This window comes from Amia ocellicauda, unplaced genomic scaffold, assembly GCF_036373705.1.
Source record: "Amia ocellicauda isolate fAmiCal2 unplaced genomic scaffold, fAmiCal2.hap1 HAP1_SCAFFOLD_59, whole genome shotgun sequence".
Taxonomy (NCBI): Eukaryota; Metazoa; Chordata; class Actinopteri; order Amiiformes; family Amiidae; genus Amia; species Amia ocellicauda.
In genome coordinates, this window is record NW_027102989.1 from 19,873 (window position 1) to 45,616 (window position 25,744).

A 25,744-nucleotide genomic window follows, 5' to 3' on the forward strand; every position below is an offset into this window, starting at 1 on the left:
CAGACACACACACACACAGAGCCAGCCAGCCAGCCAGCCAGCTCAGCGATGACATCACGAGCCTCTCTCAGCTGACTGCTATGACATCACAGAGCACGTACATTCCGTTGCTTGCCGTCTGTCAACCACTCAGTCACTGCCAGCCAGACTGGCTGGCTGGCTGGATGGGGGGGCTGCTTGCTGCTGCTGCGTACCTTAGCAAGCTTATTTGCTTGACCGGCCTTCCTACTCCTCTGCCCACATGCCCACCTATGCCCGATCTGCTGTTCACCTGGATCACAGCTCCGCCCCAACAAGGCAGAGCCCCCCAAGAATGGTACAAACTCACCCACGATCCCCTCCACGGAAAGCTTTAGCAAAAGGCAAAAGCGTTATACGTAATGAAGAGGAACCCGAGTCCAAGACGCATCCGACCAGCCATACATATTTGTGTGTATTAAAGATCACATTTTCTTACATTTAGTTTTTCTGTACTTTATTACATCTTATTGTGATTTATAAAAGTATTGTTTCTTTTCCATATGTATGTATGTATGTGTGTGTGTGTGTGTGTGTGTGTGTGTGTGTCTGTCTCTGTGTGAAAGTTAGTGTGTGTGTCTGTACGTGTGTGTGCCTGTCTCTGTGTGATAGTGTGTGTGTGTGTGTGTGTGTGTGTGTATATGTCTCTCTGTGAAAGTGTGTGTGTGGGTGTGACAGTGTGTGTGAGTGTCTGTCTGTCTGTCTGTCATGTAACTCGCACATCTGTGAGGGCACCATTTTTGCAGAAGAGATGTACACATTTTGGAGCAACATATGCTGCCATCCAGACATCATCTTTTCCAGTGACGTCCCTGCATTTTCAAACAGATCACATTTTATTACACTTTGTTTATCTGTACTTTATTACATCTTATTGTGATTTATACTTGTAATGTTTCTTTTCCATATATATGTATGTACAGTGGGGGAAAAAAGTAATTGATCCCCTGCTGATTTTGTACGTTTGCCCACTGACAAAGAAATGATCAGTCTATAATTTTAATGGTAGGTGTATTTTAGCAGTGAGAGACAGAATAACAACAAGAAAATCCAGAAAAATGCATTTCAAAAAAGTTATAAAATTGATTTGCATGTTAATGAGGGAAATAAGTATTTGACCCATTTTCAATGCCCTGGCTTAGGGTTCTCACCCATGATTTGACGGTACATGGCCCCGTCCATCGTCCCTTTGATGCGGTGCAGTTGTCCTGTCCCCTTAGCAGAAAAACAGCCCCAAAGCATAATGTTTCCACCTCCATGTTTGATGGTGGGAATGGTGTTCTTGGGGTCATTCCTCCTCCTCCAAACACGGCGAGTTGAGTTGATGGCAAAGAGCTTGATTTTGGTCTCATCTGAGACCACTTTCACCCAGTTCTCCTCTGAATCATTCAGATGTTCATTGGCAAACTTCAGACGGGTCTGTACATGTGCTTTCTTGAGCAGGGGGACCTTGCGGGCGCTGCAGGATTTCAGTCCTTCACGGCATAGTGTGTTACCAATTGTTTTCTTGGTGACTATGGTCCCAGCTACCTTGAGATCATTAACAAGATCCTCCCATGTAGTTCTGGGCTGATTCCTCACCGTTCTCATGATCATTGAAACTCCACGAGGTGAGATCTTGCATGGAGCCCCAGACTGAGGGAGACTGACAGTTATTTTGTGTTTCTTCCATTTGCGAATAATCGCACCAACTGTTGTCACCTTCTCACCAAGCTGCTTGGTGATGGTCTTGTAGCCCATTCCAGTCTTGTGTAGGTCTACAATCTTGTCCCTGACATCCTTGGACAGCTCTTTGGCCATGGTGGAGAGTTTGGAATCTGATTGATTGATTGCTTCTGTGGACAAGTGTCTTTTATACAGGTAACGAGCTGAGATTAGGAGCACTCCCTTTAAGAGAGTGCTCCTAATCTCAGCTCGTTACCTGTATGAAAGACACCTGGGAGCCAGAAATCTTGCTGATTGATAGGGGATCAAATACTTATTTCCCTCATTAACATGCAAATCAATTTATAACTTTTTTGAAATGCGTTTTTCTGGATTTTCTTGTTGTTATTCTGTCTCTCACTGCTAAAATACACCTACCATTAAAATTATAGACTGATCATTTCTTTGTCAGTGGGCAAACGTACAAAATCAGCAGGGGATCAAATACTTTTTTCCCTCACTGTATGTATGTATGCATGTATGTATGTATGTAAGTGTGTGTGTGTCTGTCTCTGTGTGAAAGTGTGTGTGTGTGTCTGTCTGTGAAAGTGATTGTGTGTGAAAGTGTGTGTGTGCGTGTGTCTGTCTGTGAAAGTGTGTGTTTGTGTGTGTATGGGTGTGACAGTGTGTATGAGTGTCTGTCATGTAACTCGCACATCTGTGAGGGCACCATTTTTGCAGAAAGAGATGTACACATTTTGGAGCAACATATGCTGCCATCCAGACATCATCTTTTCCAGGGACGTACCTGCATTTTTCAGCAGGATAACGCCAAACCACATTCTGCCCAGATTTCAAGCGCATGGTTGCATAGGCAGAGAGTGCGGGTGCTAGCATGGCCTGCCTGCAGTCCTGACCTGTCGCCGAATTGAGAATGTGTGGCGCACTATGAAGTGCAAATTAAGACAACGAAGGCCCTGTGCAGTTGCGCAGCTGAGGAAATGCATAATGGATGAATGGGGGAAAATCCCGCTTGCTAAACTTAACCAAGTGGTGTCTTCAGTGCCCAAGTGCTTAATAAGTGTTATTAAAAGAAAAGGTGATGTTACATAGTGGTAAACAGTCGACTGTCCCAACTTTCTTGGTTTCTTTTCACTGCTAATGAGATGCTGTAGAGTGAGTTAGTTATATTGCTTTCAGGAGCTCTAATCGTATTGATGAGTTCATGCAGCATTTGTAATTGAATTTCAAAAAGAAATCTTTGCTGTCTGGCCTGTGTGTATGAGATGTACTCTGTCAATCTTTGGCTAACAACTGAAACATTGGTAGAACAGAAATGGCAACATAAAAAAGAAAAGTACATTTTAAAAGAGCACATTAAATAGGATGAATATACAGTTTTTTACAATCACTTTGTCACTAATTTCAGAACCTTGATGTCATTTTTCAAAACTCTAGACACAAAACTCAAAACGGTCATCACTTGTAACACAGGCTGTCCAATGTTCAAAACATTGCATTGTGCATTCATATCTTTATAGAAACCTAGCACTTGCAGACTTGTTGGTTCAAATAACTCATTTATCATGAAATACCCTAGTAACATAGTAACACAGAAGATACCGATAGTTTCACTGTGTAGTTGTTCGTACAATCATTAAATATTGTAGTACAAAATATGTGATACATGTTTCATTATGGTACTACACATAAATACATCACTGTAAAAGGACTAGTAGAGAGAATACTACAGACACAGTGGAATCATTGAACAAAATCTGAAATGTATTGATGCAATACAATCAAATCACACCATAGGTTTCTTTGAATCCATGCAAAAATAATTAGCTACAAAAACGAACAAAACTACAGTAAAATGTCAATTGCAGTGTTCCTCACCTGGCTTAGTGTAAAAAGCAAAACAAAGGATTGATTACTGTACTTCTAAATTTCCATCAGCCCTGTGTTCAGGTTCAGGTTCTCACAACCATTTTTCACAAGAGGCATCTTGAAACTGAACATACCTGAACATACTCAGTCATCAGCTGCTTCACTCTGTCTGCATTTCTTTCAAAAGGCACACTATACTCTGTGCTACACATTGGTATGCAGTATACAGTCATTTGACAATTGAGAGTAGCCTAATGTTTAGTGCATGCTGAAGACTTGCCGCTTCTCAGTACGGACATTTCTGATGATTGAGGCCACAGTTGATCCTGAGTTGATTCTGAGGTTTGATTGAATCATTGTAGCTGCCTCAGTCATGGTCATGCCATGATTTACAACATGTTCTACAACTATTTCTCGGATTTCACTGGACACTATTTGCTGTTGCTGCCGCTGTCTGGTCCGTGGCCTTGTCCTCTACCACGTTCCCCCAACACCTCTCAAATGAGGCCCATGGCTGCCTCTCTGGTGAGGCCTAAGCCCTCCTCTATGACGAGGCCCACGACCACCTCTCAGAAGGGGTGCATGTCCCCTTCCATTCCTTTGACCACCACGTCTTCCTCCTCCCACTGCTTGACCTCTATTGTGACCTGGATCACCTGCCGGCTCCATGTTATCACTGTGTTGCTCGGGTGGATAGCACTCATTTCACTCGATACTCGTACCACAATGTGAAATCAATCATCAATAACCAGTTGGCAGTATTGGAATAGCAATTACAAGGGCCTGCATACATACAGTAATGTCAAATCTGATGTGGAAGAACAATCATCTTCAACCAGGTTGGAGCGTTAGTTGCAATGCCTTTAATACACGCAGCGTGGAGAGGAACAGTGACTCAAGAAGATCCCAAAGTCGCTCTGCCTTCATTTTAACAGTCAGAGCTTTTATACACAAAAATCAAAGAGCTGGTTATAATCAGAAAGTCATTACTATGTTATCTTAAAAGTTAGCTAAGCAGAATTTATATCATTATAGGACAGAGTTCATAGATCAACACATGGATTAGGGAGCAGACACTTCAATCATACTGTTTGACATTGTCTCCAAGATTCTCATCGTAAATAACAAGCAGAAATCAAACTACCTTCTGGCTTGACCTTATCTTTCTTAAGTATACAAGAGAGAAAAACAGGTATTAGAGAAAGAATTTCTAACTTTCCTTCCACACTGAAAACATGGTGTGGAAAAGTGCTACATGATGATGAATGATGATGAAATATTACATCCATAGATAATGTAGTTCAACTGGTTCATGCTCCTCGGTTATTGGTGTCAATGGATCTCATTATCCTGAAACTTTCATGATCGAAACATGGAATACTGTTCGTCAGTTTCCATAAAACTATGAATTAAGAGTAATGCAACAGTCACTTATCATTTTGAGCAGCTGTATCAATTGATAGTTAGATCTTTGTAATGAAATGAATAGACAGTGATCTCAGATGTAATGTGTGAATTGCATTTTGAAATGGTAATACTTTGACGTTAAGTTGTATCATTTTAGTTCAATGAACAAATGATCTGAGGTTGATGTGTATTGTATCCAAGCAATTGAAAAATGTGCATTTTGATCATCGGGTGTGAGTTTAGTGTCTAGAGTTTTGAAAAATGACATCAAGGTTCTGAAATGAGTGCCAAAGTGATTGTAAAAAAGTGTAATATCAGGGGACAGTGGCTGTTACTGATCTGGCCTTCCGTGGCCTCTGTATTAATGTAACAGGTCACATTGTATGTGTACACTGATACTTGATAGTATAATATAGTACAAGTAAAAAACATACATAGGTATCATAGAAGTATTTTGCAGAAATGATTAAGGATACTTATCAAAATGGAGAGGAAATGCTAAATCCAGTCTCCCCAGGCTGAGCTTCTATTGCTACACCTGCTAAGTGGCTGCTGGCCCCACTATATGGATAGAGCCACACCAAGTACAAGAGTCTCCCCATTGCTATTTATATCTCCCTATCCAGTCTTCTATACGTGTCAGGTATACAAGTGTGTGTGTGTGTGTGTGTGTGTGTGTCTGTCTGTCTGTCTGTCTGTGAAAGTGTGTGTGTGTGTGTGTGTGTGTGTGTGAAAGTGTGTGTGAGTGTCTGTCTGTCTGTCTGTCATGTAACTTGCACATCTGTTAGGGCACCATTAATGCAGAGATGTACACATATTGTTTATTTTCCATATATATGTATGTATGTATGTATGTATGCATGTCCAATTGCTTTGACAATACAAATGCACTGAATTGAGACAGAGAGAGAGAGAGAGAGAGAGAGAGAGAGGTGCTAAGGCACATTTGTAACATAAATTAGGGAACATTTGAAACATGCTTAGGGAACATTCATAAGAACATAAGAACATAAGAAAGTTTACAAACGAGAGGAGGCCATTCGACCCATCATGCTCGTTTGGTGTCCATTAATATCTAAGTGATCCATGGATCCTATCCAGTCTATTTTTAAATGTTCCCAAACTTTCAGCTTCTACCACTTTCCATCTTGAATGCCTTGAAGCCCAATTTCCATTTGTTGTCCCCTGGTGCGTGTGTCCCTGCTGATCTGGAAAAGCTCCTCTGGTTTGAGGAACCTTTCATGATTTTGAAGACTTGGATCAAGTCCCCACGTAATCTCCTCTGTTCCAGGGTGAAAAGGTTCAGTTCCCTCAGTCTCTCCGAGTAGGACTTTCCCTTCAGACCTGGAATAAGTCTGGTTGCTCTCCTCTGAACTGTCTCTAAAGCAGCAATATCCTTCTTGAAGTGTGGTGCCCAGAACTGTACACAGTATTCCAGATGAGGTCTAGCGCATTGTACAGTCTTAACATTACTTAAATTCTACACTTTTGACGATATACCCTAGCATTCTGTATGCCTTTTGTATTGCTTCCCCACATTGTTTGGATGGAGAAAGTGAATCCACATAGATTCCTAGGTCTTTCTCATGCATTACTTCATCTAGATCTGTACCTCCCATAGTGTAATTATAGTGGACATTTTTGTTTTACTGCATGTATTACCTTGCACTTGTCCACATTGAATTTCATTTGCCAGGTGTCAGCCCACAACTGAATTTATCTAAGTTCCTCTGAATAGCATGTGCTGCCAAGATTGTATCTGCTAAGCCACCTATTTTAGTATCATCTGCAAATTTGACAAGGTTGCTAAGTATCCCAGAGTCCAGATCATTAATATAGATTAGAAAAAGCAAAGGCCCTAGTACTGATCCCTGTGGAACTCCACTAACAACCTCACTCCAGTTAGAAGTGACTCCTCTAATCTGTTTCCTATACATCAACCAGTTCATAATCCATCTACTTACATGACCCTGAATGCCTACAGCTTCCAATTTGAGGATCAGTCTTTGGTGTGGAACCTTATCAAAAGCTTTTTGGAAATCTAAGTATATCATATCATATGCTTTCACGTGATCTACAGCTGCAGTTGCATGTTCAAAAAAATGTATTAAGTTAGTAAGACATGATCTGCCTCGTCTAAACCCATGTTGACTATCTCCAAGAATATGGTTTTCATTGAGATGCTCCTCTATTTTCTGTCTAATCATTTTTTCCAACATTTTACAGGTGATGCAGGTGAGACTGATTGGTCTGTAATTTCCTGGCTCAGTTTTGTCCCCTTTCTTGTGGATTGGTATGAAATTTGCTGTCTTCCAGTCAGTGGGAACATCCCCTGTTCTAAGTGTCATTTGAAATAATCGAGTTAACGGCCTATACATAATTTCCCTCATTTCTTTAAGTACTGTTGGAAATATCCCATCTGGCCCAGGTGATTTGTTTGATTTTAATTCTGCTAGTCCCTTTAGTACCTCCTCCTCATTTATCCTGATCTCTCTTAGGGTTTGACTGGATTGATTGTCAACCTGTGGCATGTCATCTGTTTTTTCTTTTGTAAAAACCTCTGTGAAATACTCATTTAGAATATTTGCCACATCTTGTTCATTTTCCAAGATACCTCCATTTTTGCCCTTTATCTGTTTCACCTCCTCCTTAATTGACCGCTTGCTGTTGTAATTTTGAAAAAAGCTCATTGCATTGGTTGTAGCTCCAAGAGCTATGTTTCTTTCTATTTCCCTCTTTGCTTTCCTGATCCCTTTCTTAAGATCTCTTTGCAGCTCAACATATTCTATGTATTTTGTTTCATCACCATCCCTTTTGTATGTGCTATACAACATTTTCTTCCTCTTTATATTTTTTTGCATGCCTCTGGTTTGTATGTATGTATGTATGTATGTATGTATGTATGTGTGGAAGGAAAGTTAGAAATTCTTTTCTCACAACTGTTTTTCTCTCTTGTATACTTAAGAAAGATAAGGTCAAGCTAGAAGGTCAGGAGGCCATAAGGTAGTTTGATTTCTCTTTGTTATTTACAATGAGAACCTTGGAGACAATGTCAAACAGAATGACCTACGTGCCTGTTCACTAATACCATGTATAGACCTATGAACTCTGTTCGATAATGATATATGTTCTGCTTAGTTAGCCTTTAAGATAACATAGTAATGACTTTCTAGCATGTATGTATGCATGTATATATATATATATATATATATATATATATGTATGAATGTATGTATGTCCAATTGCTTTTGACAATACAAATGAATTGAGAGGGAGAGAGAGAGAGAGAGAGAGAGACAGACAGACAGACTGACAAACAGAAAAACAGACACACACACAAACACACACACACACAGAGCCAGCCAGCCCGCCAGCCAGCCAGCCAGCCAGCCAGCTCAGCGATGACATCACGAGCCTCTCTCAGCTGACTGCTATGACATCACAGAGCACGTACATTCCGTTGCTTGCCGTCTGTCAACCACTCAGTCACTGCCAGCCAGACTGGCTGGCTGGCTGGATGTGGGGGCTGCTTGCTGCTGCTGCGTACCTTAGCAAGCTTATTTGCTTGACCGGCCTTCCTACTCCTCTGCCCACATGCCCACCTATGCCTCTACTCCAAGATACTTATACAATAGAAAAACTATGGTAATAATAATATAGCCCAAGACAAAAAATATTAATCTTTCTAGACTGTATTAAAGTTCAGCACTTCGGAAAAATAGAATTATTTTGTATTTCAATAAAACAAAAATTATTACTGGTATCCACACACCCAACCAATGTAAATGTCACGGACGGTGTTAATTAGCTCCTTAATCACCATTACTTATAATATTTATATTTCACTTCACTTTATGCAATATGGCTTGTGTATTTTGTTTGGTTCTATATTGCCATTATTTTGTGTGTTGATTATCTTTCACTTTATTGTTTAATTTGTTATTCACTTAGTATTATTTTGATTGTTTGCACGCGTGCCTTATTATTTTTGTTTCTTCTTTCTTTCACAACTCACCTGGGTCCACCTGCACTCTTCACACGCGTCCCCACTTAATCACCCTGCCCTGGGAGAGGAGAGGATTATCTGCTGTAGTCCACTTTCCAATGTGGGAGGTCTCTGCGGCTCATATCTCATTCAATTATTTATTCATTTATCCTACATCAAGTTTATTTATTTTCCCACGTTTCATTCAATCACCATCAGAAGCTCTCTGTGCTAAAAGTGGCAGCACATTTGTCTCACACACATCAAACTCACCTTTTCCTGCTTCCCAAGCCTTATCAACTTACTCAGACCCTCGTCAACTTACTCAAACCCTCTTCAACTTTGGTTAACATTGCTCTGCATTCTAACAGCTATTCTTTCTCCTATTCTTAATTTCTTACAAGAAATGTATTCAGGTTTTTTTATCAATATGTTTTATTTATATTTATACAGATGTCACTCCATTATTCGTTTATTGAAGTCATATATGTACCTAACAAAATATTAGCCAATAGGCCATTGATCTCAATAATGATTCCCATAATCCTAGGACACCTTCTCTTTTACTCTTCCTTTCCATTCTTACTTTTCTCCTGTAAAGCATTTTATATTACTTGAGCTTACTTATTCTATAGTTGTAATCTTATACTTCTGCGGTATCTTACCCTTTTCCTACATCACTCATCTTAAAACCATGGTCTACTTTGACTTTCATTTCAGGTATTATATGCTAGGCACCAATAACCAAACATTTTCTGAAAGACTGTAACATGTCACCAGACTGTTTACATTCTCCTGCTTTCACAGGCTGTCAGGGCTGCACCAGGCTCTCTTCTAGCCTTTCGTTTCCTTGAATTTGACTTTTGACAGAGCTTGTCCATAACATGATGTTTAACAAACAAATTCTGGTTCTTCTTGTGGAGACACCATGACTATTTATGTATTACTATTATTATCCATCTGTTTATTCAATGTATATTTTGGATTACTTTTCTTATAATAGTCTTTCTTTCTGATTTCTGATGCTTGAGGCACTCTGTATAGAGCCAAAGATCCTCATGAATATGATAAATCTGTTGTTACATTTTTAAATATAATTCTAAAATGATTGCCAAAACATAGACATTTACCTTATATCACCTTCAAACTATACATATTCATAAACACACAAAGCACATACACATTGATATCTAAAGATAATTCAGATATCCGATCTGTGGCATGTTTTATTGACCCTGCAGTGTCTCAAACAGCCCTTATAACTTATTATTTAAGCTTATGATTATTTAGAATAAAATGTCAAATAATCCCACTCGATTATTTCATTATTTCACTATCTCAGTTTTCTTGATCCATTGTGAAAAAGTTCTGTTATTTCCTCCTCATCTGTAGAGGCTACATTAGCCCACTCCCCGGTCTGATATTCTCGTAGTAACTGTATCCAAATGTTGGGCGGACATTTAGCCTTCACGATGATGTGTACATCGTGCGGGTGAAGGAGGTGAATAACCATCTTTTCATCTAGAATATCCCAAAAAGTTGTGTTACCCTGGTTTGGTTTTAATTTTGGGAGGGACACCCATATCATTTCTTTTTCTCCTGGGGAGAAGGGGACATGGGTTTTAGTCGTATAGACTATTGATTGACCTTCCTCTTTACTCTGTCTAGTTTTGACTTGCATGGGTGCAGCTGGGACCGTTTTCAGAGCGGTCAGATCTGGATACAATGTATTATTATAACCAAAATCAGTGATTGATTTATATTCCGGATTATATGGGGGAGGAGCGCTAGCAAAACCTCCTTTTTCATATTCCCATGCTTTGCGATCTAAATCATCCCAATCGGGCCTGTCGTCCTCGGAGTGATCTGTGTCGCGACGCGCTGCTAACACGGCAGCACATCGCGCACCTACACCTTCACCTTTTCTGACCACTTTTCTTGCCCTTCTAATTTGCCTTGTAGTTCTATTAATTCTATCGTATTTTTCACAACTTCTTCTCTCAATTCACATTACTGTTTATGATGATCTTCCATTTCTGTTATTTTCTTTTCTTGATTCTCACCAACCTGACACAATATCACAATTCCTTTCTCTGTCTTATCTGGTTGTTGTTGCTTCCACCAGTCCCGGTGCTCCTTCGGAGACCAGTCTTTCTCCCAACTTCCTTCCAACATTTTCTTCTCTACATTCTGTTTTTTTATTTCTCAAAAAACCAATAATGCTGGTGTCACTCACTGTGACGATTTATCTGAAATATTACATTATTATATATTATTTTATGTATATATATTATAATAAAAACAAACACTCCAGTAAGGTACGGACACCCGTACATGACACTGGCTAAGGTAAGGGAACCCATAAACAACCATAAGCACCCCCGGACCTAGGACAGACTGTAACTTGCTAACTTGCTAACTTGCTAACTGTTTTGTTTGCTTCACATCGTTTGCTGCTAGTTGCATGCCAAACGAGTTCGTTCTGTCCAAAATATAAGCTTTTTTCTTCTAATAAACTCAATAAAAATACAGTGCACTAGCAACTATTTCCCTTTCAAAAGTTGTAGTCCCGTTTCAGTTAAAACAAAATGTGTTCTTCAAACAAAGAAAATACTTGTGTTTCTTTTCCCTCTTTACCTGCTCTTATCACAAAGCTTCTCAACACAATCTCAGGTGCAGGTGCACTCTGCGCTATCCTTTGCCCGAGCTTTGTCCAGGAAAACTCACTGTAGCCATCTTAGTTCAACACGGGCTCTCCTTACCTGCGAGTCACACGGGTCCAGTTCACTTTGCAAGTGAACAGTCTCTTCTCAGAAACAATAAGGAAACTTGGAAAGAAACACAATCCCAGGTCGGTGTTAAAAAAAAGTTCTTTGTTTTCATATTAAAAGAAAACATTTGTATTTTCTCTGCACACTTCACAGCTCCAATTAGCACACTCAACTAATCCCTGCCCCCCTCAGAACCGTCACTAAAGAAAGGTACTCACAGTCATTTTAAATATGACATCCTGTAGTGTTTCATTTCAAAATATGATCTTATTATCACTTGAACCAAATAAATCCTTTGACCCACTAATACCAAATTACAGTTATGGGGGCCACAGATGTGATTTGAAAATACGATCTTCCATGTCTTTCTGTTGTGTTTTGACCTGGGGATCTGTAATTGTCCAAGTGGCTACTGCACATGTACTTATTTAATATTAAATGTGTTATTTAATTAGGCTTGGTTCTGGTGAGCATGTACAAGACGTCAGCTTTTTAAATAACTGTGTGTATTGGATCATACACATTTTAGAAATACTCTCTCAAACTTCCCGCATTGGTACCTCACCAGGGAGGTAGAAAACAGCAATAGCATTGAAAAAGTGTGATTGTAGTTCTGCTCTTCTGCAATATATTTCTACAATATCTTTAACATCTTCTTTAACATTGTTTTAAAGGCTGGGACCAATATGGTGGAATATCTCCAACACACGGACATTGAGAGACTCGACCCCTTTGTGCTGCTGCTCAGAGACCAACTCTCAGTTGTCTCTGAGTAGGCTATGGATCAACTTCCTTTCCTAATATGAAGGAGACCATGGATACAAAACCTATGAAAAACAGGTGATTATTGTTATTCTTCTCATTATAAACTACTTAATACATCTCTCCCATAAAGTACAACAGGATAGTGGTGACGTCATTCAGGATTGGATTGCCATTGGTCAAAAGCCCTCTGAGAGAAATTGTGTGGCGACACTCCACACTCTTAGAAGAAATTGTTCTGCACAGAACCATAAAGGGTTCCTCGAGTAATCGCTCTGGTGGATCCCTTTATGGTTCTATGTAGAACCCCTTCAAAGGGGTTACATGAAGAACCCCCAAACATAGCGTTCTACACAGAACCATTCGTTTTAAAATGTTATATATAGAACCCATTCAAAAGGGGGACACGTGCTATACCTGAATTTGTTTTCCAAATACAATCTTTAAAAAATGTATGAGTTCATATATACAAACACACATACACAACGTAGAAATCGCACTACTAGTGAAGTAACTTCATTTACATTATATGCCACAACTCCTCAATTTGGAACGCAAAAACAAGACATCTGATGTAAAAGTGTAAACTAATTACGAACAGCACTTTTGATTTTTATCTTCAATTCAGGGGCTACTTATTCGAACAGTAAACTGTATTCTCTCTTCAGAGTGACTGGAATGTTTTTGCCTACATTCAACTTAAATATGAAAGTTTCCAAAAACGGCATAGTTTTCTTTAAGGCTATTCAATGCCAAACACAAAATTCTCTCTGCTTTCAGTGCTTGTCCTTCAGCACAATTACACAGGTTCATGATGTTCTCATTTCAATACATTGTTTTCTTATTTAAACTATTTGACTTTGAGCTTACATTGAGAATAAAATCACTTTTGCAAGTAAAACCTGGCCAAGAAAGGAAGCAGCACTACAATAAAACAATACACAGAATACAAAGCAGTTCCTTCAAAAGTGAAAGTGATAAAGAGTGATGTCTGTCAGTAAATTACGTTGAGATACATATTGGTTATTTTGAATTAGGAGTCCAACTTCAATAACTTCTATTAACAAGCCAAAATACAGATCAGAATTACGGGTAATTGAAAATAATATGTAGCGCCTAGGTAAGCTTGGATGTGTTCAGAGAAACACTAAAAACGGACCTTCCTCACACCCGTCTTGTTGAGGTGGACGTGGTCATACAGGTGATGTGGCTGGATGTCTCAGTGGTGTGCCAGGTGGACGTTGGGGAGGAGGGCACATCTTCGGGATACTTCTGCGTTGATGGCCTGGATGATGTGCAGGGGCACGTCTGTGCGGGGCAGCAGTGTGGAGATGGTGATTTTGGCAGTTTGGAATTCCTCTGTGGCTTTCTTTGCCACCTGTCTCAGGGCTGAGGCCACATCGCCCCTGCGGGCACTCAGGTCGTTAGTGCCGGTGTGGATGAGGATGTGTTTGACCTGGCACAGCCTCCTCTTGGAGAGCAGCTCCAGGGCTCTCTGTGCTGTCGGGCACCAAAGCTTTTTCACTTTTCGCCCAGGGAAGAGGCGCCTCTCATCCAGGAACTTCCCATTGGAGTCGCTCAGAATGACCACCTCTGTGTTGACCTGCCACTCCGGGTTTTGCGTCGGGAGTGGTGGGGGCAGCGGGTGTGTTTTAGGGGAGTGGCGTTTCAGGGGTTTGTGTATTAGTGGCAGGTCTGGTGATAGTGGGGGTGTCAGGAGTGGTGGGGAGTGTGGGTGGATCAGTGGGTGCGTCAGTGGGTGCGTCAGGGGTTGTAGGTGTTGTGGGGTCAGTGCAGTGCAGTCTCTGTGCTCCTCTCTTAGCTTCTCCAGCTGGCTCTGCAGGCTCCTCAGCTGGCTGTGCTGGGGTGTCCTGGTCAGCTCCTCCCTCGCTCTGTGCAGCTCCGTCCTCAGGGTTTGGCTCTGCTCCTCCTGGTCTCTTACTGCTGCTCTCAGCTTATGGATCTCAGCCTTGTGGTGCATCTTTAGTCCCTGAACTCCGCAAACTTCAGCTCCAGCACTGATAGGCATTCCTTTAGTGTTTTAATGTTGCTGGAGAGTTTTGGGGAGACAGGGGGGCAGTCTGTGGGAGATGGGGCACTGTCTGGCTCCGTGTGGCTGGGGGCAGACTGCAGGGTGGCCGGCTCTGGCTCGTGTTTCTCTACCTCAGTCTGCTGCTTTGAGGTGTGGAAGCCGAGAGATAATTGGTCCAGGCTGCTCTCGCTGTCCTGCACCATGATGGTCCCGTTGTGGTATACATTAAAAGTGAGCATCACACTGTCTGTGTCTTTCTCTACCAGCACTGAGATCTGCCTGCCTCTGCTAATGCCCCTCTTGTTGTTTTTGGGGTATGTCTGGCACAGGGTTTTGTGAAAGGCGGTGTAGAACAGTAGATTGTTCTTGACCCTGTTTTCTCCTTTACCGGTGTAGTCTAGGATGAGGGTCTCAGGAGATGCTCTCATCACAGCTTGTTTGTAGTCCTTCTTAGCCTGTGCAGAGCGAATGTCTTCAGGGTATCGGATTTCAAAAGGCAGCTCTGCAGTCAGACTGCTGTTCGATAGATTTGTATCAGTCTCAGTGGCAGTTGGGCTCTCTCCTACTGTCACTCTATTCAAATTGGAGCTCTGCATTTTCATTGGCTGAGTCAACTACTGAGAATGCTTATTTATTTTATTAATACATATTTTTTTGTTTAATTATTTGTCTCTATAGGTGAAAGGTCTTACCTCCAATTCTTGTCTTCAGCTTTTCTTTTCTGACTTTTCTTCCTGAACTGTCTCTCTGCTTTCTTCTTTTTGTGTTTCTCTTAAAATTATTATTTTTTGAATACTTTTTCTTCTGAATTTCTATTCCATGTCTTCTGTGTATGTTTATAGTGCTATATATTCATTTGTAAATGACAAATTAAATCCGCTTATGTATAAAAACAAATGTTTTTTAGGAGCTCATATTCCTCTCTCTCTCTCTCTCTCTCTCTTTCTCTCTCTCCGTCTCAATTCAATTCATTTGTATTGTCAAAGCAATTGGACATACATACATATACATACATACATACATACATACATACATACATCTACACGGAAAATAAATAATAGAATTATGAATCACAATAAGATGTAATGAAGTACAGAAAATGAAAATGTAAAAAAATGTGATCTTTAATACATACAAATAAAGAAAATACGTTTACTATTTCCAGATTCCTTTTTTGAAATACAATGATATGCATAACAAACAAGTATTTACATTATATTTACAGCCGGTGCTCGTGTGTCACTGTGTCCCTCAGGCTGTGGTAGGCGCTGACATATTGGGCAGCCAGGGTGGCTGTGTGTCCCTCCCCCAGGAGGACTGGCGTTTTTCTTTTTTCTCAGTTTTGTCACAGGTTGGGTGGGCATCCATTATGTTGTTATAGAATTTGTCCCTTATTTTGGGCTAAAGCTTTCCGTGGAGGGGAACGTGGATCAGTTTGTACCATTTTTGGGAGAATCTGCCTTGTTGGGGCGGAGCTGTGACCAGGTGAACAGCAGATCGGGCATAGGTGGGCATGTGGGCAGAGGAGTTGGAAGGCCGGTCAAGCAAATAAGCTTGCTAAGGTACGCAGCAGCAGCAAGCATCCCCCACATCCAGCCAGCCAGCCAGTCTGGCTGGCGGTGACTGAGTGGTTGTCAGACGGCAAGCAACGGAATGTACGTGCTCTGTGATGTCATAGCAGTCAGCTGAGAGAGGCTCGTGATGTCATCGCTGAGCTGGCTGGCTGGCTGGCTCTGTGTGTGTGTGTGTATGTCTGTGTGTGTGTGTGTGTGTCTGTTTGTCTGTTTTTCAGTCTGTCTGTCTCTCTCTCTCTCTCTCTCTCTCTCTCTCTCTCTCCCTCTCAATTCAATTCATTTGTATTGTCAAAGCAATTGGACATACATACATTCATACATACATATATATATATATATATATATATATACATACATACATGCATACATGCTAGAAAGTCATTACTATGTTATCTTAAAGGCTAACTAAGCAGAACATATATCATTATAGAACAGAGTCCATAGGTCTACACATGGTTTTAGGGAACAGGCACGTAGGTCATACCGTTTGACATTGTTTCCAAGGTTCTCATCGTAAATAACAAACAGAAATCAAACTAGCTTCTGGCCTGACCTTCTAGCTTGACTCTATCTTTCCGCCTTATATACTTGGTGAATAATTGAGGAAGTAGCACCAAGTGACCACATTAGGCTGCCTGAGGGTTTCTGGGGAGTGTAGTTGTCTAGGGTCGGTTTTCTTCCCTAGAGTGCAGACCTTGCAGCAGACCTGGCCTGACATGTCTGCCATGTATGACCCTGCCCCTTGGTTTGTCCCACATCCTCCCCCCCAGCTGCGACCCCATAGGTCGAGCGACAGCCGCAAAAAAGCATGCACCCGGGACAGCCCATCAACATTCCCCATGGCCTTCCCTGGCCTGTGCTGCAGGGTGAAATGAAAATGTTGGAGACTCAAAAACCACCTCATCACACGGGCATTCCTGTCTTTCGAACGATGCATCCAAGTGAGGGGGGCATGGTCAGTGATCAGGGTGAAGTGCCTGCCCAACAAATAGTATCGAAGACTGTCCAAAGCCCACTTCACTGCCAAACATTCTTCTTCAACTACCAAATAATTTATTTCATTGGATTCCAACTTTCTGCTAAGGAACAACACCGGGTGTTCGTGATCACCCATTCTTTGGGACAAAACCACTCCGATCCCCACCTCAGAGGCGTCCGTCTGGACTATAAATTCTTTCTGAAAGTCAGGTACCATTAAAACGGGGTTGCGGCAGAGCGCCTCCTGTAGGCTCCGGAAAGCCCGGTTTGCTGTATCACCCCATCTAACCATATTGGGTTCTGTAGCCTTAGTCATATCAGTCAGAGGGGCCGCTAAGGTAGCATAGTTGGGAATAAACCTCCGGTAATACCCAGTTAACCCTAAAAATGCCCTAACCTGCTTTTTATTGACAGGCCTAGGCCAAGAGTTTATGGCTTCAACCTTGGATATTTGGGGTTTCACCATACCCCTCCCTACTGTATAGCCCAAGTATTTGGCCTCTTCCAACCCCAAATTGCATTTGGTTGGATTAGCCATCAGGCCTGCTGCATGTATTGAATCCAATACCGCTTGGAGCTGAGACAAATGTGATTCCCAATCTGGACTGTGAATGACCACATCATCTAAATATGCTGCCGCATACGTCCTGTGTGGTCTAAGTATGTGGTCCATCAACCTTTGAAAGGTGGCAGGAGCACCATGCAGGCCAAAGGGCATCACTGTGTAGTGAAACAGACCATCTGGGGTTGCAAAGGCTGTTTTTTCTTTGGCACCCGGGGTCAAGGGAATCTGCCAGTAGCCCTTGGCTAAGTCAATAGTTGAAATATAGCGAGCATTCCCAATATTCTCTAACAATTCATCTACTCGGGGCATTGGGTATGCATCAAACTTTGAAATTTCATTAACCTTTCTAAAATCATTACAGAATCTCCAGGAGCCATCAGGTTTGGAAACCATGACTATAGGGCTGGACCACTCACTGTGGGATTCTTCAATAACCCCTGCCTCCAGCATTTCCTTAACCTCATTTCTAATAGTGTTCCTGCGAGCTTCTGGTACCCTGTAAGGCCTCATATTTACCTTCTTTCCTGGGAGAGACACAATGTTGTGAGAGACTAAATGGGTACGCCCCGGTATGCCTGAGAAAACTTCCCTATTACGTATTATCAAGTCGTTCACCTCCTTCAACTGGTCAGGTGACAAGGCAGCTGCAATATTCACCTTCGGTGTCCCTAGTGGCTGAGGGGGGTAAGTCAACATCAACACTTCCCTGTCCTTCCAGGCTTTTATTAAGTTGACATGATATATTTGTTCTGGGGGTCGGCGGCCGGGTTGCTGAACCTTATAGTTCACTTCCCGTATTCGCTCTATAATCTCATAAGGTCCCATCCACGTAGCCAGAAATTTACATTCTACAGTGGGAACCAACACCAACACCCTATCACCAGGCTGGAACACCCTCAGTGTAGCCTGACGATTATAGGCGAATTGTTGGTGTTCCTGTGCCTGCCTTAGGTGCTCTCTCACAATGGGAGTGACTGTGGCTATTCTCTCTTGCATAGCATTGATGTGCTCGACTACACTCCGGAAAGGAGTGGAATCGTGTTCCCACGTTTCACGGGCTATGTCTAATATCCCCCTGGGGTGCCTCCCATATAACAGTTCAAAAGGCGAAAAGCCCAGGGAAGCCTGTGGGACTTCCCTAATGGCAGACATCAAGTAGGGCAGCATGAATTCCCAATTTTTCCCATCCTTATCGATTACCTTTCTTAGCATGGACTTCAGGGTCCTATTAAATCTCTCAACCAACCCATCTGTTTGTGGGTGGTAGACTGATGTTCTCAACTGCTTAACCTGCAACAATTTACACAGATCGGTCATAACCTTAGACATAAAGGGTGTGCCCTGATCTGTTAATATCTCCCTCGGTATCCCCACCCTACTACACATCAACATTAGCTCTTTTGCAATACCTTTTGAAGCCATGGTCCGCAGTGGAATGGCTTCTGGGTACCTGGTGGCATAATCCAAAATAACCAGTATATACTGATGCCCTCTGGCTGATTTCGGGAGAGGTCCCACCACATCCATAGCTATCCTAGCAAAGGGGGTCTCTATGATGGGCAAAGGGACCAGTGGGCTTCTGAAGGCTGGTTTAGGAGCATGTAGTTGACATTCAGGACATGAGCTACAATGTTCTGTCACGTCTGCATGTACGCCTGGCCAGTAAAACCTCCTCAGGAGTCTATCCTTGGTTTTGTCCATCCCCAGATGTCCCCCCAGGATATGCCCATGTGCCAGATTGAGAACTGTTCGTCTGAATGGGGTGGGAACTAGCAATTGCTCCACAATGTCCACCCCTATCTTATTTACACGGTACAATAGGTCATTTTTTACCATAAAATAAGGATAAGCTGTTGGCGGGTCTGCAGTAGTCATAGGGGTCCCATTTACTACCTTCACATTTTCTTTAGCATAGTGTAGAGTGAGATCTCGCACCTGTGCGCTGCCAAAATCAGTGGGGAGTCCCTCTAACACTGACACTTCTACATTGTCAGCTTCAGGGGTCTCTATGAATGGATTCTCACCCACCCTGCTAGTGCTGGGTTCCTCACCCTCCATAGGGTCATCTACGTCACTACATTCCACCCCTATGTTTTCAGTTTAATTTTCCCCAACCAAAACCTTCACTGTCGACTCAACTGGAACCAGGTCTACTTTTAGCTCTAGTTGTGGGATCGAGGCAACTTCTGGCTTACAGTTTTCAGTGTGCATTTCCAATTTACTATGTTTTCTATCTAGTTTTCCAAAATTAGGAAAATATCGTCCCAGTATCACATCATATGGCATGTTGGGTACCACACCGACTTCGTAATCTAGTTTCCCGGCCTCTGTCTGTATGTTTACAAGGGCTGTGGGATAGGGGCGTGTGTCACCATGTGTGCATGTGATACTGAGCTCCTGATGTCTATCCAGCTTGTTGGTCGCTACTAATTTTTCTGTGACCAGTGTAACCATACTGCCAGAGTCGAGTAGAGCAGCCACTTCTTTCTCATCGACTATCACTGTACACATGTGTTTTGGATTAGGTACTCCGCCTATGAAAACATCCGTCCCAACAGGGCAGGCATAAAATACCGGTTTCTCTTTCCCCATATCACACACATTACATTGCATTGGTTCCTCTCTACCTGGGCAGTGGGCCGCAATATGTCCTACTTTGTCACAATTGTAGCAGACAATTGGTTGTGATGGTGACCCCCTATAACCCTTAGTCTCGGCTTTAGGCCCCACCTTTGCCCCCCCCAGTCTTGCTCTTTTCTTCCAACCCAGCGCGTCATGTTTCCCAGAGTACTTTGGAACCATCTTACCCGGTCCGCTGGTTCGTCATGGCCTGGGGAACGAGTTTTTAACCTCCGGTACATGCTCTGCTGCTCCGGCTGTATAGAACCGCTCTACACTGGCCACCAAGGTGTCAGCGGACAGCACCTCATTCTGGCCAACCCAGCGTCGAACGTCCTTGGGCAAACAGCGTTGGTAGTTGTCAAGGACTATGGCCTCCACCACCTCGGCTGATGAATGGACCTCTGGCTGTAGCCATTTCCTGGCCAGATGGATCAGATCAAACATCTGCGTTCAGATTGGTTGTCCTGGTTGGTAGGCCCACTGCTGAAACCGATGTGCCCTCACTGCGGTGGTCACGCCCAATCGGGTCATTATCTCCGCTTTCAATTTATCATAGTCCTGGGCGTCCTTCAGCTCCAGATCAAAGTACGCTTTCTGTGCATCCCCTGCCAGATAAGGTGCCACAAGCCCTGCCCAGGAATCTTTTGGCCATCCCTCTCTCCGCTGTCCTCTCAAAGGTCATAAGGAAGGCCTCAACATCGTCCTGTTTTGTCATTTTCTGCAGAAAGTGATTGGTGCGGGGAGTGGAATGGGTTGCAGCCCCCTGTGGCCCAATCCTGGTTGCAAGTGCTTCAACACTCTCTTTCAGCTCTTTAGTCACCTTTTCCTGCACTTCTCTAAACATTTTATTTGTATCATGCTGGACCTGCAGTGCTTCCTGATGCATCCGCATAGCATCCTGGTGAGCCACCTGCTGCACCCTGGTCGCTTCCTGTTGGGCTATTACAGCCTGTAGTTTTTTTTTTTTGGATAAAAAAATTCACTCAGCCAGTCTGGGTTTCATGAGGTGCTGCCCGCATTCTACACCAAATGTGACAAAACGCCTTGGCTGTACACATGTGCGGGTCTTCTCTGTGATCTTCTTAGGAGTAAAAACCAGTCATGACCCAGGGAGGAGGTTGCAAATACAGGGCTGTGCCTGTATGTTTACTTCAAACAAAACAAATCTGAAAACAAAACCTAACTCACACTGGAGTTGTAACTAATCTTACATAATCATTCTATTTTAAACAAAGTCTGGAATAAATAAGTCTTGGCTTTCTCCTTATGAGCTACCTCTGTTTTCCAGATAACTCACCCTATTGTCTCTCACTTCTCTCTCTCTCAGGCCCGCCTTATATACCTGGTGAATAATTGAGGAAGTAACACCAAGTGACCACATTAGGTGCTAGAATGGCTGCCTGAGGGTTTCTGGGGAGTGTAGTTGCCTAGGGTCGGTATTCTACCCTAGAGTACACACCTTGCAGCAGACCTGGCCTGACATATCTGCCATGTATGACCCTGCCCCTTGGTTTGTCACAATACATACATACATACATATACACGGAAAATAAATAATAGAATTATGAATCACAATAAGATGTAATGAAGTACAGAAAAAGAAAATGTAATAAAATGTGATCTTTAATACATACAAATAAAGAAAATAGGTATACCATTTCCAGATTCCTTTTTTGAAATACAATGACATGCATTACAAACGAGTATTTACATTATATTTACAGCCGGTGCTCGTGTGTCACTGTGTCCCTCAGGCTGTGGTTGGCGCTGACATATTGGGCAGAATGTGTCCCTTATTTTGGGCTAAAGCTTTCTGTGGAGGGGAACGTGGATCAGTTTGTACCATTTTTGGGAGGATCTGCCTTGTTGGGGCGGAGCTGTGATCCAGGTGAACAGCAGATCGGGCATAGGTGGGCATGTGGGCAGAGGAGTAGGAAGGCCGGTCAAGCAAATAAGCTTGCTAAGGTACACAGCAGCAGCAAGCAGCCCCCCCATCCAGCCAGCCAGCCAGTCTGGCTGGCAGTGACTGAGTGGTTGACAGACGGCAAGCAACGGAATGTTTATGCTCTGTGATGTCATAGCAGTCAGCTGAGAGAGGCTTGTGATGTCATCGCTGAGCTGGCTGGCTGGCTGTGTGTGTGTCTGTGTGTGTGTGTGTGTGTGTGTGTGTGTGTGTGTGTGTCTGTTTGTCAGTCTGTCTGTCTCTCTCTCTCTCTCTCTCTCTCTCTCTCCCTCTCAATTCAATTCATTGTCAAAGCAATTGGACATACATACATACATACATACATGCTAGAAAATCATTACTATGTTATCTTAAAGGCTAACTAAGCAGAACATATTTCATTATAGAACAGAGTTCATAGATCTACACATGGTTTTAAGGAACAGGCACGTAGGTCATACCGTTTGACATTGTCTCCAAGGTTCTCATCGTAAATAACAAACAGAAATCAAACTACCTTATGGCCTCCTGACCTTCTAGCTTGACCTTATCTTTCTTAAGTATACAAGAGAGAAAAACAGGTTTGAGAAAATCATTTCTAACTTTCCTTCCATACAATAATACATACATACATACATACGGAAAATAAATAATAGAATTATGAATCTCAATATAATGTAATGAAGTACAGAAAAAGAAAATGTAATAAAATGTGATCTTTAATACATTCAAATAAAGAAAATAGGTTTACTATTTCCAGATTCCTTTTTGAAATACAATGACATGCATTACAAACGAGGCTTAGGTGGGCATTTGGGCATAGGAGTAGGAAGGCCGGTCAGGCAAATTAGCTTGCTAAGATACGCAGCAGCAGCAAGCAGCCCCCCCATCCAGCCAGCCAGCCAGTCTGGCTGGCAGTGACTGAGTGGTTGACAGACGGCAAGCAATGGAATGTACGTGCTCTGTGATGTCATAGCAGTCAGCTGAGAGAGGCTCGTGATGTCATGGCTGAGCTGGCTGGCTGTCTGGCTGGCTGGCTCTGTGTGTGTGTGTGTGTGTGTGTGTGTGTGCGTGTGTCTGTCTGTCTGTCAATTCATTTCAATTCAATTCAAAGGTGCTTTATTGGCATGATCTATCACAATATTGCCAAAGCAGATACAAATGTTCTATCAATCAAGACAAAACATTGCAATACAAGATTCAGTGGAACAAATATAGTACACATTGAAATAAAATTAAGTAGGATATAAACCATATTTGTTGTTTGTATCAAAATTTGTGTCATGACATCAGAAAAATCACTGTTTTTATTTTGTTTTGCAAATGGAGTGCCACAGGCTGGTGTCTACACACTGTCTCGCAGGCTGTGGCAGGTGGATACATATTGCGCTGCTAAGAAGGCAGTGCGCTCCTCCTCTCCCAGCAGGACGGGGAGTTTGCAGCAATCGGGGATCATGCTGAACTCAGGGATATGCATTTTTAATATTTTAAAGTATGTCTCCCTGATTTTTGTGTATTTAGGGCAGGACAGCAGGAAATGCGCCTGTGTTTCGACCTCCCCTAGGTCACACTGGCTGCACAGCCGCTCTTCTCTGGCAACCCAGAATTTTCTGTAGCGGCCTTTTTCAATGGCGAGGCTGTGGTCACTGAGCCTGTATTTAGTTAGATTTTGTCTCTCTTTTATATTTTGGATTTTTAAGTATTCAGCCAATGTAATGTTTCTATTCAGGGCCCGGTAGCATTCCAATTTGTTTTGTAATTCTAATTCGTGTCTCTAATCTTTTGTGTATTTGCTTTTCAGGTACATGTCAATTTTCCCAATTGTTGTTGTTTTGGTCATTGTGTGTTCGGGCTCTGTGAGCCTCAGAGCCGTGGGGGCGTTTCTGTGTACGTGTAAGATGTTTTTATTAAATTCTAGGTGGAATATTTCCATGGGGCTTTTGTCCCAATTGTTGTTATTGAGGTTCATGAGGGGACCCCACACTTCGCTCCCATATAGCAGGATTGGTTGGATGATGGAGTTTAATATTTTAATCCAAATAGTTATTGGTATTGTTGTTTTCCCAAATTGTGTCTTTATGGCATAAAATGCCCGGCGTGCCTTGTCTTTTAATGCGTTTATAGCCAGGCTGAAGCTCCCTGACGCACTGATGGTCAGGCCAAGGTAGTTGTATCTGGTGCAGTGCTCTAATCCAGTGCTGCCCAGAGTGAAGCGGTACCTGTTTCCCTGAGATGGGGCTTTTTTCTGGAAAACCATAACTCTGGTCTTGTCCAGATTGACTGCCAGGGCCCATTTCTGACAGTACTGCTCTAGCAGCGCCAGGTTCTGCTGAAGCCCCTGCTCTGTGGGCGACAGCAGCACCAGGTCGTCTGCATAGAGCAGGAACTTGATCTCTGTGTCATGGAGAGTTAGGCTGCGGGCGTCAGACTGCTCCAACACTGTGGCCAACTCGATGATGTAGATGTTGAACAGTGTTGGACTCAGACTGCAGCCCTGTCTCACTCCCCGCCCCTGAGTGAAGAACTCTGTTCTTGAGTTGCCAATTTGAACTCCGCATTTGTTTTCAGAATACATTGATTTAATGATGTCATAAACTTTACCCCCTACACCACTCTGTAGAAGTTTATAAAATAATCCCTTGTGCCAGATTGAGTCAAATGCCTTTCTAAAGTCTACAAAACAGGCAAATATTTTTCCTTTATTGTTTTGGGTATATTTATTTATGAGGGTGTGTAGAGTGTAAATATGATCGGTTGTGCGGTGTTTTGGTAGGAAGCCAATCTGACTCTTATTCAGGACACTGTGCTTGGTAAGGAAGGCCAGTATCTGGGCGTTGATGATACTGCAGAACACCTTCCCCAGGTTACTGCTCACACAGCTGCCCCAGTAGTTATTGGGGTCTAATTTGTCTCCACTTTTAAAAATCGGGGTGATCAATCCTTGATTCCCGACCTCAGGGAAACACCCGGCTCTCAGCACCAGGTTAAAGAGTTTGAGCAGAGCCTCCTGCAGCTGCGGGCTGCTGTGCTTCAGCATCTCAGGGCTGATGCTGTCGGGGCCGCTGGCTTTCCTGGGTTTGAGGATTTTGAGTTGATGTTTTAGTTCCTGTATTGTAAATGGGTTATCTAAGGGATTTTGGTTATTCTTAATGATTTCTTCCAATTTATTTAGGTTTTTTAATATTTTAACCTGTTCTGGCTTTGGATTGTTTTCAACATTTTGGTAAAGTTTTTCAAAGTGTGTTTTCCAGATTTCTCCATTTTGAATTGGTATTTCATTTTTTGTTTTTGGGGTATTTATTCTGCCCATATAGTGGTCTTTTTTCTTACTGAGGAGTTGCTTGTAGTGCCGCAGGGCCTGGCAGTAGCTGAGGCGAGCCTCCTGGTTGTCGGGCTCTCTGTGTTTAGTGTTGGAGAGATGTCTCAGGTGTTTCCTAGAAGTTTCACACTCCTGGTCACACCACTGTTCTTTTTTTCTTTTAGACGATTTCATATTTTGGTTTTTAATTGTTTTAATGTTTGATTTTAAAGCCAGTCTCTCAAATATTTCATTC

General features: G+C 42.5%; 1 non-coding gene across 1 annotated transcript; it reads right to left on the reverse strand.

Annotated features, from left to right (window-relative positions):
* Nucleotides 1–285: 285 nt before the first annotated feature.
* LOC136739038 (U5 spliceosomal RNA) lies at nucleotides 286–400 on the reverse strand. The gene has a single exon (XR_010812764.1). It is a non-coding gene; the product is annotated as a U5 spliceosomal RNA (small nuclear RNA).
* Between the last annotated feature and the right edge of the window lie 25,344 nt (nucleotides 401–25,744).